General features: G+C 37.3%; 1 pseudogene; it reads left to right on the top strand.

The window, feature by feature from the left end:
- The first annotated feature begins 4,985 nt into the window (after positions 1 to 4,985).
- On the top strand, positions 4,986 to 14,096 carry LOC122469032 (annotated as a pseudogene).
- Positions 14,097 to 16,904: the final 2,808 nt, after the last annotated feature.

Consider the following 16,904-nt stretch of genomic DNA (forward strand, 5'->3'; position numbering starts at 1 on the left):
AGCTCAAGAGACTGATTTTAAAAATCAAAGCCTTGATTTATTAATTTACAATGAGGGGACCAGGCACTTGAGTCTTCTGGCCAGAACATTCTCTCCCCGCTGATACTCCTTTGGGGAAGCTACACTGTATTCATTAGCTTGCTTAGAGAGCATGGTTTCGGAATAAGAATTAGGTGAGAGGAATCTCCTTCTATACTGTGTGATATTGGGTCAGTACTTTTTTGTACCAGTGCAACCCTGCACTTTGACTATTCTCTTCAGGCCAACTCAGCTGCCAATCCCATGAGGAAGCACTCTGAAGCCTCCAGATTCTAAGAAAGGAAAAATGCAGTATTTTAGATTCTCAATTTAAAAATCAATTTACGGGCACCTGGGTGGCTCAGTTAAGCATCCCACTTCGGCTCAGGTCATGATCTCACAGCTCGTGAGTTCAAGCCCCGTGTGGGACCGTGCTGACAGCTCAGAGTCTGGAGCCTGCTTCGGATTCTGTGTCTCCCTCTGTCTCTGCCCCTCCTCCCCCTGTCTCACACTCTGTCTCTCGTGTGCTCTCTCTCTCTCAAATATAAATAAACATTTAATTTTTTTTAAATAAACAAATAATAAAATAAAAATTGATTTATAAGTCTCATGTGGGCTCACCTGCAGCACAACCTCTCTGACCTGGTGACCACCCTCCTCTCTGGCAGAGGGTATGCATGCCTGACTGGAACACCCAAAGGCTCTATTTTCCTTTTCTTCTCTTCCTCGATGTGGTACTTCCAAATGTTTACTTTTGGAGCTAATCTTCTTTATTTTGTATAATTAATAGAGGAAGAGTAGAGGTTCAGATACATAACTGAGTTCAGATACATAACTGAGATGGAAGCTTGTACCCCAAGTTCAGATACATAATTGAGATGGAAGTTCAGATACATAACTGAGATGGAAGCTTGTACCCCTGAAGGTAAATGCCAACTGACTATCAAAAGCTCAAAGTTAGAGAAGTGCTTCAGAGACTTGTTAGTAGAATCACTAGTAGATCACTTCTCAGACTCAGCACTTAGGTGGGTAATGACCTCTATCTTCTTTTGCCTCTGACCTCTCTTATTTGTATGCTTCCCTGCTTTAGCAATCCTCACCCTATCCCAAACCCTCAGCTAATTGAGCAGCTGTTTCCTTAATAATGTTAATATTTTCAACCTGTCATGTACTTCTGGAGACATTCTTGTCCTTTGTAATCATTATTTTTTGAATGTCTGAACATTATATGTTCATTTCATGTTCATTATATATTGACTCTGAGTTTTTGAGCTCACAATTGACAATACCAATAATACTTTTAATCTGTTCTGTGGCAAACTTACACTTTTATGATATTTATGTATGTATGTATGTATTTCAAAAATTTATTTAAATTCTGGATAGTTAACATAGTGTGTAATATTTATTTCAGTAGTAGAATTTAGTGATTCATCACTTACATGTAACACCAAGTGCTCAACACTAGTGCCCTCCTTAGTACCCATCACCCATCTAGCCCATCATCCCACCCACCTCCCTCCATTAGCCCTCAGTTTGTTCTCTATTGCAAAGAGTCTCCTATGGTTTGTCTCCCTCTCTTTTTTTCCCCTTCCTGTATATTCATCTGTTTTGATTCCTAAATTCCACATATGAGTGAAATCATATGGTATTTGTTTTTCTCTGACTTAGTTCACTTAGCATAATATACCCTAGCTCCACCCACATCATTGCAAATGGCAAGCTTTCATCCTTTTTGATGGCTGAGTGATATTCCATTATATATATATATATATATATGCCACTTCTTTTTAATCCATTCATCAGTTGATGGACATTTGGGTGCTCTCCATAGTTTGGCTCTTGTTGACAATGCTGCTATAAACACCAGGGTATATGTAACACTTTGAATCTGTATTTTTTTTTTTTACCCTTTGGCTAAATACCTAATAGTACAATTGCTGGATTGTAGGGTAGTTCTATTTTTAACTTCTAGAGGAAACTCCATAGTGTTTTTCAGAGTGGCTGCACCAGTTTGTATTCCCACCAAGGGAGTAAAAGTGTTCCCCTTTCTCTGCATTATCACCAACACTCGCTGTTTCTTGTGTTGTGAATTTTAGTCATTCCAACCGGTGTGAGGTGGTATCTCATCATGGTTTTGATTTGTATTTCCCTGATGATGAGTGATGTTGAGCATCTTCTCATGTGTCTATGACCTACACTTAGATCATTTCTAATACAGAGCTCTTTGAGGATTTATCACCATAAGTGTAGGGGCACCTGGGTGGCTCAGTCAGTTAAGTGTCTGACTCTTGATCTCAGCTCAGGTCATGTTCCCATGGTTTGGGGGTTCCATGTTGGGCCCTGTGCTGACAGTGGGGAGACTGCTTGGGATTCTCTTTCTCCCTCTCTCTCTGCTCCTCCCCTGTGCATGAGCACATACATGCATGCTCCCTCTCACACAAAACACATAAATAAACTTAAAAAAAATAATAAATGTAAAGCACTGAAGCTGGAACCTGACACTATTCATGGATGTGCTCCAAAACCACAGTTTGATCAAATGCAAAATGCCTAATGTTAAAAACCAATACTTGGTATTTGTGATTTTGGATTTTTTCCTCTTCATGAATTTTTGAGCCATTAAATTTGATATTTTTCCTTAAATTCACCCTCAAAATATGTTAAGAATACCAAAATCAGATTGTTCTTGAGAGAATCACGACCTAAAAAAATATTCAATGACAAAGTATTAAAAGCAGACTTTAAAGGTTATTTTTCCACCTATAATGCTGATATACCAAGTAATTCTAAAAGATTGGAATTACGATAAAACATATTTGGTACCATACCATTTTAAAACAAAAACTTTTAATGGCTCAAAAAGATTGAGATGTTCTCCCTAATTTTTAAGCTAATCCACTGTTGTCACTTCAATCATAAAATACTTGTCAGGACGCCTTAGCCACGTCGGCTAACTCTTGATTTCAGCTCAGGTCGTGATCTCATGGTTGTAAATGGAGCCCCACATGCAGCTTCCCACTGAGCACGGAGCCTGCTTGAGATTCTCCCTCTCTCTGCCCCTTCCCAACTTGTGCTTGCATGCACACTCTCTCTCAAAATAAATAAATAAACATTTAAAAAGTCTCTACTTATCCATTTTAAAGCTCTTAAATTTTTTAAAACAAAATTTACAGCATCACAATCATCAAATATGACAATATTTTTTTCCTTTTGTAAAAAATATACATGTATATTTAAAATGACCGAATTTCAACATAAGTATACATAATGAGATTTTTCCCTTCAAGTTATACCAAGAATGCTTTCAAATGTGAAAGTACATATTTAATTATTAATAATATACCCAAATAACAAAAAAATATTAATATCATTAATAGTAATTAGATATGATCATAATTATTATTGATCATAAACAAGTTCAGAGTTGTCAGAAAGGAACTGCAGTGGGCAGTCAGCTGTTTGGCAATCCAAGGGCCAGTGCAAAAGCCATGGTCAAATGACAAGCTTTTGCTAATTTCCTGGGGGGAGGGGGTTGGTTAATTTTATCCACAAAGCCAAAATTTAGAGAATCTCTAAGTAAGAAGCATTCAGGAAGCTCTCATATTTATCGGTCTTATATATGTGTTTCTGCATGTACATAACATAATTTTCTATTAATACTTAAAAATTAAGCAATAAACATACATTTCAAAGCACCACATATTTTTTATGTTGGTTTGAATTCAAGATTCAAAACAATCAAAATTTTACAAATCTAAAGTTTAAAAATACTAAATCCTAAGTGTTTTAAAATACTATCCCTTAAAAAGAAACTAAAGTATTTCAGAAAGGATTATTTGCAGACCTCACACTACAAATAATTTTAGTTGACCCATTTTAAATGTTTAAATCTGAGAGAATCCTATAACTCACTTAATATTTAAGCATCCAAGGCTTTCCTTCTCCTCTGGATTCCTCTTATTTGAAAACAGAATGTCACTCTTAGGATAATTCGATAAATGTTGTGTCAGCAGTTTTTAGAAAAAGTCTTCTGTTGTAACAAAACTGCCAGACGCTAAACAGACAAAGTCTCAGAATAATTGATATGGACAACAGAAGTAAGAATTTTGACTCCCAGTGGGCAAGCCACCTGTACAAACAACACTTCTAACTTCAATTTGAGTTGCTGGCTTCTGAACACTCAATTATTTAGGGCATTCAGAGGATTTCATTAATACAAGAAATGCCTACAGGCCTGAGTTACAAAGGTGGTCTTTATCATTAAAGATTGGGGTTCAGTAATAAGAATTGCTAATGCTACGTGGATGACAAATGATCTTTCTCCACCAGAACTAGAATTCTTCCCTTTTTAAAAGTATTTTAATATGTTCTTCTTCAGAATGTTTTAATGCTATTTTGCCTTGAAATCCTCAGTCAGACGTTTTTAGAGGCAGAATATAAAAGGACAGAAAATGACCATCCAGATGTTTCCACATTCCAAGGTTGTCACAGCATTGCCATCCAGACAAAGTCTGTTCTGGGTTCTTAAGAAATTAGTTCGGATTAGAGGGGTGAACTACTTGCACAGAGTTCTCTTTTAGCATTAATATGCTTTGTAGAGCCTCTTATTACAATGAATTGACTTAGATCCCCTGTCTCATATTTAAAGCGACAAATAATTTGTTTGGTTTTGTTTCACTGAAGAGTAAGGATTTAAGTACTTTTAGAATCCAGTTTTAAATTGTAAAACAATTTTAGATTTACAGAAAATTGTGAAGGTAGTACAGAGAGTTCCCAGATTTTGCACCCATTTTCTCTTAGTAACATGTTACATTAGCATACCACATTTGTTATAATTACTGAACCAGTGGAGATATATTATTATCAACTGAAATCCATAGCTTATTCAGACTTCCATAGTTTTTACCTAATGTTCTTTTTGTGTTCAGGATCCCATCTAGGATCCTACATTATATTGAGTTATCATGTACCCTCATGTGCTCACGGCTGTGACAGTTTCTCAGACTTTTCTTGTCTTTGATGTCCTTGACAGTTCTGAGAGTACTGGTCAGGTAATTTGAGCAACGTACCGCAACAGAAATTTGTCTGATTTTTTTCTCATAATTATACTAGGTATGGAGTTTGAGGAAGAAGACCACAGCAATGAAATACTATTTTCATATCTTATCAAGGATACATGACTTATTACTGATGTTGATCTTAAGTTCCTGCCCCAGGCAGTGTTTTTCATGTTTCTCCAATAAAATGTTATTCTTTCCCACCCTGTCCCTTTTCTGTACTGTCTTCCTTGGAAGGAAGTCACTATGTGCAGCCTGCATATGAAAGGTCGGGAGTGATTCACCAACTCCTTGAGGGCTCGTTATCTATACAAAGTATTTGGAATTCTTCTGCACAAGAGATTTGTCTCTTCTCATTCATTCATTCAATCATTCATTTGTATCTGTATGCACTTTTTGTACTGGGTTATAATCCAATACTGCTTTTCTTATTTTGTTGCTCAAATTGTTTCAGTCCTGGCCTTTAGGATCTCTTCGGGTGTCTAATATACCTCATATATCTCTTATACCTCACGTTTGTGCTTGTATATGGAGGTCTTTTCTTAGTTTCTGATGTTACAAGGTGCTGTAGGCTCATCATGTATATTTTCTGCACGAATACTAAAATCAGTCTTTCTTCAAGTAGTTTGGTTTCTGTTATTGGAGAACAGTGTTAGAAACTGAGATCTGGGTGTTATGTATGCACATAGCTATGTATCATTGAAACCCGGTCCTCTCAATCAACAGTGTAAGGAAATGTATTTATGTGTGTATGCTAACCCCTGAATCTATACATATCTGTACTTGTATATGTAAATATCTGCCTATAGTAAACTAAATCTGCATGTGTTTTGAGGACTCCAAGTCTAACTCATTACCAGATGGATCATTCCAGCCTCCTTCTCTTGCTTGTCTGCAAACTACCAATAAGAAACCTGGGTTCAAACCACCTTTATCCATTGACTTAACAATCTCAGTATACACAGAGCGGTTACAGAATTGTTAACCTGTATACCTATAGGAAACAAGGTGTTCAACTAGACTGCAGTGATAATGTATAATTCCTCTTGACTTTAGTCATGAAAACTTTACTCATTTTCCAAGTTACTCAGGCTACCAACGTGTTTGAAGTTGTTTCATATATTTGTAATATGTGAGAGTCTTTTATAGCATTCCACATTTCATCCTGGGAACTCCCAGTCTCCTATTTTTTTTGAAATTTACATACATTAAGGTTTATTTTTTATGCTGTAAAGTTCTATTTTAACAATTACACAGTTTCATGTATCTACCATGACTGTATCATTTAGAATATTTTCACTGCCCTAAAAAAATCCCCTGTGCTTTACTTATTCAACCTTCTTCTCCTCCGCAAACTCCTGACAACTACTGGTATTTATGCAATTTTTATAATTTTGTCTTTTCCATAGGTCATATCATTAGAATTACAGATTTTGTAGCCTTTTCAGACTGACTTCTTTCACTTAAAAATATGCATTTAAGTTTCATCCATTGCTGAGATGCCTAGCTGTCTCAGTCAGTAGAACATGCAACTCTTGATCTCAGGGTCATGAGTCCAAGCCCCATGTTGGGCATGAGGCCTACTTTTAAAAACTAATTAATGTGGGAGCCTGGGTGGCTCGGTGGGTTAAGCGTCCAACTTCGGCTCAGGTCATGAATTCACGGTCTGTGAGTTTGAGCCCCGTGTCAGGCTCTGTGCTGACAGCTCGGAGCCTGGAACATGCGTCAGATTCTGTATCTCCCTCTCTCTGCCCCTCGTCTGCTTGTGCTCTATCTCTCTCTGTCTCTCAAATATAAAACAAAAAAAAATAAATAAAAATAAAAAAACTAAATCATGTAATTCACTTTAATTAATTAAAGATCAATTAGTCAATTAATCAACTGGTTAATTAGTTAAGTGATTGGTTATTTAAATGAATTAATTAGCTGATTAATTAATTAAACATAATTAAAAAAGATTCATTCATTGCTTTCCCTGACTTAATAGCTGATTTCTTTTTATGGCTGAATAATATTCCATTGTATAAATGTAGTAGTTTATCAGTTGGTTGCTTCCAGTTTTTGGCAATTATTCATAAAGCATGCAAGTTTTAGAGTGGAAAAACTTTTAGAATCATTAAGCTAAATACTTTAGAAGAGGTGGTGCTGTATCATACGGTAAAATTATGTTTAGATTTGTAAGAAACTGGCAAATTTTCTCCTATAGTGGATGTGTCATTTTCAATTACTCCCAGAAATGAATGAGAGTTTTGTTGCTCTGCTTTCTTGGCAGTTATTGATATTGTCAGCGTTTAGGATTTTTGCCATTCTAATTAATGTGTAGTTGATATCTTGTTATTTTAATGTGTAATCCACTGATGACAATAATGTTAATATGTTTATATGTGTATTTTGCCACCTGTATATCTTTTTTGGTAAGGTCTGTTCAGATCTTTTACCCACTTTTTAAAAAATGATTATACATTTTCTATTTGTTGAATTTTAAGAGTTCTTTGTATATTTCGGATATGAGTCCTTTATTAGATATGTGTTTTGCTACTGGTTTCTCCCAGTGTTTGGCTTGTCTTTTCATTCTTTTAATAGTGTCTTTTGCAAAGCAAAAGTTCTAATTTTCATAAGGTACTGCCTATTCTTTTTCATGGACTATATGTTTGGATCACTTTTTTTGGTGTTTTATCTGAAAACTCATCACCAGAAAAATATTTTTAATAGCTATGTATGGTTTTAAATATTAGATAGTTACTTTGAAATAGTAACTTTCAAATCTTTTTCTCTTTTTATTTATTTATTTGAAAGAGAGAAAGTTTGAGTGCAAGATAGGGGCAGAGGGAGAGAGGGAGAGAGAGAGAGAGAGAGAGAGAGAGAGAGAGAGAGAGAGAGAATCTCAAGTGGGCTCGGTGCTCCACACTCTGACACAAGGCTTAATCTTACGACCTTAAAATCGTGACCTGAGCTGAAATCAAGATTCAGATGCTTAACCAACTAAGCCATCTAAGCACCCAAATCTCTTTCTCTTTTCTTTCACTAATCTCTTTTCACTTTCCTCACTCTTTTTTGTGTTCTCTTTCTCTGTTTGCCTCTCTTCTCTCTGGCAATAAGTAGGCTAGAACACAAAAAATGAGCTTGTAAGTCAATTCTTTAATTTATCCATTTTCTTCTATGGATATAAAAAAATATTTTATTTATTTTTGAGAGAGTGTGAGCAGGGGAGGGGCAGAGAGAGAGGGGGAGAGAGGACCTGAAGTTGGCTCTGCACTGACAGCAGTGAGCCCCATGCTGCGCTTGAATGCACAAACCCTGAGATCATGACCTGAGCTCAAGTCGGACGCTCACCTGACTGAGCCACCAGACACCCCTCTTCTGTGGAATTTTTACATACATTTTAGAAATATTCTTTTGTGATCTAAAGATCATCTGTATGCTAGTTGGTTGGTAGTAAACTGTAGCAATAATTAAAGGATGCTCTAATAATGTGCCAATTAATCAAAATCAATATTTGATTAGTTATCAATGTAATTATCATTACAATTAATTATCAATAGAATAAATGCATGTTATCCTATAAATCATAAATACTTATTCAAAGACAAGTATGTTCTCAAAATGAATTCCCTATGAATGAACACAAAGCTAGTATTTGTCATGTCCCCCCTCCTAGTTTGGCTCTCAAAAATCTAATTGAGGATAGAGTGCAATTAGCAAATTAAAATGAATCAAAAAAACTATATTACATTAAGTGTAATCAAATGTAAGAACACCATGCTAATGCCATATACGGTGTAATGGTTGGTGAATGTGAGAGCAATGAGCACTGCTGTATTGGTGGTAGGTTTCTGTTCATTTGTTTAAATGTTTATTTTTGAGAGAGAGAGAGAGACAGAATACAAGTGGGGGAAGGGCAGAGATAGAGGGAGACAGAATACAAGTGGGGGAGGGGCAGAGAGAGAGGGAGACACGGAAACCGAAGCAGACTCCAGGCTCCGATCTGTCAGCACAGAGCCTGATGCGGGGCTCGAACTCACAGACTTCGAGATCATGACCTGAGCTGAAGCCGGCCACTCAACCTACTGAGCCACCCAGGTGCCCCTTGGTGGAAGGTTTTGAAGAAAGCAGAGCTTGTGCTTGCCACAGAAGATGATTATAATGTAGATCGTCCAAGTTAAGAAGAAGGGATGCTCCAAACGAAGGAAAACGTGAACAAAAGCATTGACTTGAAGTTGAAAATGCGATATTCTTTGGGCAGGTATAGCACAACTCCAATTAATCAAATGGCTTTTAAAATCAGTGTGTCAAGTAGATTGGTAGGTTACATGTGTTTATGTAGGAGCCTGAAGTTTTTTTAATCGATGGTTAATGCAACACAAAGAATCTTTAAGACACACTTTGACTATTGAGGCCTCTGTTATGATGTAGTTAGGACACTGAAACCCTCTGACAAGAGCATATGGCATTCTCTTGTCCCCCGTGATTGGCTCAGATGTGGAAATATAATCTAATTGGATCTAGCAGAGGGAAATTTATGATTTTAATTTGACAGTATTTGGAAGAAAATTCTCCCTTCTGAGTAGTATGATTACAGATGGGGCATTTGAATTTCTCCAGTTACTTTAGCTCCGTGAAAGATCAGACCAGCCAATAGAGAAAGGTAACACCAAGAGGATCACAAGGCAGCAGAGCCAGAAAACTGATCAAAGGGTACTTGGAGCCTGGCCTACTTCTGGATTGTTGTGTTAATTGATCCAATAAATCCCGTGATGTGCCTTCTTGCAAGTACTCAGAAAATCTTTTATTTTCTCTCACATCCCACATATAGCCTCATATTAGGAAATTATTTTTGTTCTACCTTCAAAATATGTTTAGACCCTACTACTTCTCACGTCTCTACCCTGTCTCCCTGAACCAGATCAGCATCAGCCATCACCTGAGTTAATACAACCGGTCCCTAATCAGTCTCCCTTTTTCATTACTGTTCTTTCACAGTCAATTAACTACACAGGTGGTAGTGATCTTTTAAACACAAAATAAGATCTAACTACTTCTCTGCTCAGCATTCTCTAAAAGCTCCCCATATAGGGAATAAAATCCAAAGGCAAGACAATGGCCTGCTAGGTCCCACAAGGCATGGGGCCTTAATGCTTTTGCAGTATTATCTCTTACCAAAACCCCTTTTTACCCCAGGCCAGGTGGCTTTTTTTTTTCCTGTTTCTCAAACATGTAAAACACACACTCACCTTAGGGCCTTTGCACTTACTGCTTCCTCTGCCTGAAACCTAGTTTCACAAAATATTGCTTTTTCCCTTACTTCACTTGTTTTCCTTACTAGAGAGAAATTGGCTTCCATTTAAAACCACACAGTGTCCTCACTGGTACCAGATAATATTTTCATCATCCAGCTTTACATTTATTCAAAGTTTTTGTCACTACTCAAGACACTTTATTTGTTGATTTTATATCCCCTCACCAATCATGTAAGTTTCCTGAGAACAGGATAGCTCTGTTTTCTTTGATGTTTCTAAAACCTGCAGCAGAGAAGGCAACACATAGGATATTTTTTTAAAGTAAGTCAAATCATTCTTCAAGGTAATTAGAGTTGTTCTTATTTCTGTTAATGTCATTTGCTACTAAAAGCACTTTCATTAGATAAATGACAATCTAACTAGTGTTTACTAAATTTAATAAAGACAATATACCACATCTAGAAGAAAAAACATATTGTAAATTATGTGATAGTGCTTTAAAGTGACTCTATATTTAATATTTTCCATTAAAATTAGTATATTATACAGCTAAGAAAAACTGAAATCATTCACATAAATCTTTTGTATTGAGAAAAGAAAAATAGCTAAGAATGAAACATTTCCTGTTGTAAAAATATGGTGGTTTTTACTTTAAAAAAAAAAGAAAGAAAAAGAAAAACCTACCACCTTTCTCTAGGAGTACAGTTTTAGATTTCACAACAAAATGTTAACAGTGATATAATTTAAGAGGGATTTGGTTACATAAAAGGTGGGAATTGATGGGTTATATACTTATGGAACTCATCTTAAGTCATCAAGCTCTTTCTTGGGTGCTTTACAAGTATTATCTTATTTAATATTTTCAAACCTCTTTCTGATAAATATTAGTTATTATTTTACAGACGAAAAGAAAAAGAGGTTCTGAAGGAAAAGAAAATTCCCAAGAGCCCACAATTCATACTGACATCCAAATCTAAAGCTTCAAGCATCAAAACTCATTTAAAAAAAATGCTCTTTCCAATAAACATGTAAACCTATTGGTATGCACACAAATATTGTTAAAGTATTGTCTGTGAAGCCCTGTTTGGAAAATATTAAAATCCTTGTATGGTTTATCAATCTGTCAACTAAAATTTGAAAAAAAAAAAAAACCTAGCTCAATGCATTTTTTTGTTGAAAAAAAAGAAACTAGCTCAGTGATGTTTTACAGATGAATAATGTTAGCACTGCTCTAATTACTTAAAAATGCATGTAATTATATGAGCACGAAGACTAATAATAGCAAATGATACTTACATATAAAACTACATTAGCAAGTGCTATAGTCACTTGTTAAAATAAATCATATCAAAGGGAAGGGGGAGGAATAGAAAGGCAGACAAGAAACGACAGTGATATTTAAAGTTAACGATGACTAAGAGGTGAACTTTAAGTCTATTTACATATTTCTGAAAGACTGAAACATCAAAAACCACTAACCTGAAATATAGAGGAAACAGAGGAAGAAAATCACTCAACATCGAGAAAACGTTCCTTATAACATTATGTGATAACAGAAAATACGCCATGAACTAAAAAAGAAAAGTATGCATACACTCAACAATGTCATTACGAATGTGTGACAGTAACACTATTTTAGAGACAGGAACACTGAGGTGTAAGTGATAGCTCTTGTTAAGTGGTTACTAGTAAAGTAAGATACAAAATAAAATCGGCATGTGTCCCAGGTTGTGGTTTTCTGTTCTGGGGACAGAAGGTCCTGCCAGATGGGGTCTGAAGATGACCGGCATTTGAGCTTCCAGCCATGTGAATATCTAAAACCCCCTGGCAGTGAGAATTCAGTCGAGAACCAGACACTAGGCTCTGGCACCAACAGCCACCAGTGGTATGGCCACAACCAGGCCAGAAGAATCTAGTGTCACCACCCTGCCCCCGTGCTATAATCATCGAAGGAGTAAATGCTTGTTGAATAGACTCCTAAGTGCCAGGTGCTGCATGAGCCCCTTCTGAGGGGCTCAGTTTTGGAACTCCACATCTGCAACATCACCCCCATTTGCTCCTTCAGAGATTTTGGAGCCAGACTCTTGGGATATAAGCCTGCCACTGAATTCACTCTAGAAGGAAAAAAAATACAGGAACGATAATAACGGTAACTACCGGATGAACTCGAGGAATGCCAGAGGCATCTGCAGCTGTTAACAGGCTCCAGTTTAGAATTCAGTAGTCCTGAGGTGGCTGGGTGGCTTAATCAGTTAGTCGACTGACTCTTAATTTCAGCTCAGTTCATGATCTCATGGTTCGTGGGTTCAGGCCCCACATCGGGTTCTAAGCTGTGCCAGCATGGAGCCTGCTTGGAATTCTCTCTCCCTCTCTCTCTACCCTTCCCCCACTCATTCTCTCTCTCTCTCTCTCTCTCTCTCTCTCTCAAAATAAATAAATAAACTTGAAAATAATTGAAGGACCGCTAAAAAAATTGTAATAATACAGTAGTCCTGCAGCAAATGCTGCACCATTTACTCTTTTACTTCTACTCAGCTGGTGGTGGCACTGTTTCGTCTGTTCTGGTATCGACCCAGGAGCTTCCATGGGATTTACTCCAAATAATTTGGGTGGGCCAAGAGCAAAAACTACAACTGCATCAACAACCCTTTCTCTAGGATTGGTTAGACTTACACATAGACCCAGACTCAGACTTACATGTACACTGACACTTACCTACACATAGCTGGTTTGGGAGGTTTGAGTTTCCAAAGTTCAAGCACAACAATCGAAACTTGAACAGGAGGATATGGGCATGAATTTGGCATCTACTGTAGCTACTTCAACTGCGGCCAGTGAAGAACTTAGTGGTATAGATTTTAGTAGCTAATATTATAAAAAGAGTGAGAAAAGAGGAGGATGACCAGAAGATAAGAAAGCACTGAAGGATGAAAACCTTCCTCATGTCCTTTGCCAGGATATGGAAAATCTTAAGACATTTGTGAAGGAACAAAAATCAATACAAAAAAATAAGCAATGATCAACGTTTAAGAAGTATTAAAGCTCTGGGGCACCTGGGTGAGTCAATGGATTAAGCATCCGACTCTTGATTTCGGCTCGGGTCATGACCTCAAGATCGTGGGATTGAGCCTTGCTCAGCATGGAGCCTTGCTTAGCATGGAGCCTACTTAAGATTCTCTCTCTCTCCCTCTCCTTCTGCCTCTCCTGCACCCCCTCATTAAAAAAGAAAAAAAAAGATATTAAGGCTTTAAAGTACCTTCTGTCATTGGGTACCTGTGGATGAGCAAAAAAATACTCTTGATATCAACAACTTAAAAATATAAGTTACTCAGGAGTTAAATAAGGCACATACAGCATTCAGATCCCAGGAACTACTGCACAGGCTTCAAAATAAAAATACAGCTTCTGCCGACTATGTCCCAACCACAGTTCAGCAGTTCCAGCTATAGCTTCAACAGTACAGACAGCAGATTGAACAACTAGAAAACTGTCTTGTCACTCAAGCAAATAATTGACATATAGCCACTCAAGATTTATCAAGGGCTCTGTAGAAAACTTACCAACATTTGTAGCTTTGGCTCTACAACTTCAGTCTATTATTAAAAGTGTAAAAGTGCTCAAAGAGTAATACCTTCTCTATAGAAAAATGTTGGAAAATGGTATAGACATATTTGAAGTCAGGCTAGCAGAAGCTAAGAAATGGCAGAATGCACCCAGAGTTCCTACCAGACCCATGCTTCTCAGTAACATGCACGTGAAGCTGCCATCACGACCTTGGTGACACTAAGCTTAGCAAGGATGGTGACAGGTCCAGAGTTTAGTACAGATTCAACACAAGTATTGGCAATGATCTGCAAGCAAGTGGCGTAGGGTCTTTACACTGAAGACTTTGGAACGAGCTTTTGCTTCAGAAATGCCACTGCCGAGGCCACATTTGGGTTTTGGAAAAATAAATGAACCTTCAGTAATCCCAGGGCAACCTTTGGCATCTCTAGTACATCTTCATGTAACCTCAACAATTCTGGCATCGTGGCCCCCATGGATTGGACCAACAGGGTACCCAGTCCTGTCTCTTGGATCAGAAGGGGAATTCTTTCAGTCAAAGAAACCTCCAACTGGAAACAAAACAAGAAAAATCATTAATATATGAGTCGATGTGTTAGGGGAATCCATGGCAGCATTGTTCATTACGAGCCTATTTTCCTAACCTTGATGCGGTAAATTGCACCTCAGGAGATTTATAAAGTTTTGATATTTTTCCCCTACTCTGGAATTTTGAATTCATACTGATAAACTGTTTTCTTGTGAATATAAAGTCCAGTAGTGTATTTTTCTTTATTTTGTAAACTATATTCTGCTTACATCCCTGACTAGTAAAGCCTATTGTTTAGCAAAGTGTTAATAGTTGTGGTTTTTATTGATAAGGTTGACACTACATAAATATATACCTATTTGTTTCTCTTAGAGTAGAAAAGACCTCTAGTGTTTATAGTTGAGTCAATTCTTATTTGATAAAAGTCTCTTGAACTACACTGAAGGACATCTTTTATACAGAATAATATTCACACTTGTACGTATGCATAAAATATGAATTTGTAGAAAGAAACTCTTGCCTCAAACTGTTTCCCTTTTTTAAGGGTATTTTGTTTTTCACAGTTAAAACTTCACATCTCAGTGCATGTAGATTGAAAGTCAATGGAATTAATTGCTTAAAAACTTTTTGCAGGAGTTATTGGCCTGTTTGGCTGACTCAATTTAATTGTCTCTAGTCTTCCATTTTTCTTCCCATGCTGATCTTTGACAGCCTCTCCATAAGAAGAATGCTGTGTATCTTGTCACACAAATGTTTATTATCCTATAATAATCACCTTTAGGATATTTATATAATATTGGTTGTTTTTTCCCCACATCTCAAGTGAACCTTCAAGAACCTATTTCAACTCGGGGCGCCTGGGTGGCGTAGTCGGTTAAGCGTCCGACTTCAGCCAGGTCACGATCTCGCGGTCCGTGAGTTCGAGCCCCGCGTCGGGCTCTGGGCTGATGGCTCAGAGCCTGGAGCCTGTTTCCGATTCTGTGTCTCCCTCTCTCTCTGCCCCTCCCCCGTTCATGCTCTGTCTCTCTCTGTCCCAAAAATAAATAAACGTTGAAAAAAAAAAATTAAAAAAAAAAAAAAAGAACCTATTTCAACTCTAGTGGGATTGAGTGCATGCACGTAAAAGATTTTCTATTACTTTAGTGAAAACTTTATGAGCTCTTTGAATGCAGAGTTAATTCTTGCGTGGCTATAAAAGACACCTAGGTGGCTCACTTGGTTAAATGTCCAACTCTTGTTTTCAGCTCAGGTCGTGATCTCAGTTGATGAGTTCCAACCCTGCGTCAGGCTCCACACTTGTGCAGAGCCTGCTTGGGATCCTCTCTCTCTTCCTCTCTCTGCCCCTTCCCAACCTTTGCTCTGTCTCTCTTCCCCCTCTCGCTCTCAAAATAAATAAATTTAAAAGCAAATTCTTACATAGCTATTAATACTTACCCCAAATGGAGTGGCTTACATGTCTCTTAATATATTAATGGTTTAATATAAACTACAGACACAATACATTTAAAATCTGGTTTGGGTACCAACTATGCACTCTTTCCAGTCTTATCTGTGACCACAGAGCCATAATTACGCGCAGGCAGGCCAGGCTGCCTCCGTGTAATGTGCCTGTAATAGCATTAATAGTGGAATGAGAGTCAATAAAAAGGAAAGCCCTTTGACAGAGAACTGCCTTACCCCTAATTTAAGAGAAAAGCAATTAGATTGATGTATTTACCTTTCAAATACAGTTTCCAGATGTAGTCTGAGTATGGAATGTCATTGAAAATTGTGTAATTTTTTATACAGATTTAATAGTATGTATTAAGTGAATACTTTCAGAATCATCTTCATCCAGCCACTATTTTGCTAAAATAGAGATTGTACGTACGTATATATTTTCAGCAAACATTGGCTGGTTTTGATTATAAGTGTTGTAAAACTGTTTTATCTGCTTATAGCAACAACTGATTTTTCTGTCATATAGTAAAATTCAAAAAGATACTTGCTTTCTGAGCACTGAACTTGTTTTTGCTTTTTCATACTCCTCTATTACTGCAATTCCCGAGTTCAGATTGTGAAAAAAAGGCAAGAAAATGTGTGATTTTTGTGTTCTGTGATGACTGTCAGTGAAGTGTGCAATTACATCTTTTTTATTTATTTTTTAAAAATTATTTTTGGGGCGCCGGGGTGGCTCAGTCTGTTGAGCGGCTGACTTCGGCTCAGGTCATGATCTCGCGGTCCGTGAGTTCCAGCCCCGCGTCGGGCTCTGTGCTGACAGCTCAGAGCCTGGAGCCTGGTTCAGATTCTGTGTCTCCCTCTCTCTGACCCTCCCCTGTTCATGCTCTGTCTCTCTCTGTCTCAAAAATAAATAAACGTTAAAAAAAATAAAAAAATATATTTTTAATGTTTATCCATTTTTGAGAGACAGAGAGAGGGGTAGAGAGAGAGGAGACACAGAATCTGAAGCAGTCTCCAGGCTCTGAGTTGTCAGAGCAGAGTCCAATGCAGGGCTCG

This window comes from Prionailurus bengalensis, chromosome B1 (assembly GCF_016509475.1).
Source record: "Prionailurus bengalensis isolate Pbe53 chromosome B1, Fcat_Pben_1.1_paternal_pri, whole genome shotgun sequence".
NCBI classification, from domain to species: Eukaryota; Metazoa; Chordata; class Mammalia; order Carnivora; family Felidae; genus Prionailurus; species Prionailurus bengalensis.